This window comes from Cyprinodon variegatus, unplaced genomic scaffold (genome assembly GCF_000732505.1).
Source record: "Cyprinodon variegatus isolate N-32 unplaced genomic scaffold, C_variegatus-1.0 Scaffold609, whole genome shotgun sequence".
In the NCBI taxonomy this organism is placed as follows: Eukaryota; Metazoa; Chordata; class Actinopteri; order Cyprinodontiformes; family Cyprinodontidae; genus Cyprinodon; species Cyprinodon variegatus.
The window spans coordinates 205,938-206,862 of NW_015151062.1; positions in this window are offsets into that span (position 1 = coordinate 205,938).

The following is a 925-nucleotide window of genomic DNA, read 5'->3' on the forward strand; positions in this document are numbered from 1 at the left end:
GTTGGAAGCAGCTCTGATCTAATGAAGATCCTCACATCATCTCACCAACAGCAGCTCTGACTGATAACAGGCTGCCCTTCTTCTCTTTACTGATTCAGTGTTTTACTGAAATGTTTTCTTGGTTTCATTGCTTATAGGAGGCAAGACTTCCTCTCTTCTGGTGATCCAGTGCTACCATCACAACCTGAAAAAGCATTTTCATAACCTGTGTTTTATGGAATGGGAATATTTCACATTTTCTTGTTTTTTTAGTCATTTTTAATCATCTACATGTAATTTTATAGAGTGATTAAATCTTATTGCTTTTTGTTGTTTATTAAATATGTTGTTTACATATAAATATTATGTTCTGAAACCTCTGCTTTGATTTATGGTTCTTTATCTTAAATTTGATCAGAATAATAATCATATCAATATACATTGAAACTGATCAATGTTGTGACTCACTTGTTCCATCGCACAGATTAAAATGGTGTCCATTAATGGACAATGTGCGGGTATTTAGTCTTCAACCAATGGTCTAGGTAACAACTTATTACTTAATGATTATTAAAGAACAAACTGCATCCACAGAACATCTAGAGCGGTGCAGAACATATTAATATTTTCACTTTTTCAACATATATTTCAAATATTTACTTCTAATTACAATGCCGACGTCAATAAGAAAGGATTCTGAGCCCAGAGGAATAGTAGGTAGAAGACAGCTGAGACTGATCAGGCGTCACAGATACAAGTAGCTCCGTGATAGAGCTGAGAAATGGCCTCTTCACAGCGTTACGTTTCTAATATTTAGACTCTAGATTAAGCCAAAGAACAAAAAAAAGGTGTAATTTGTTAAGACTTTGACTAGTTGCTCAGAAACCATTTGGAGGTTGTATTAAGGCTGGTTTATGCTCAGAAACCAGGTCGTCTGCGTGTGTCG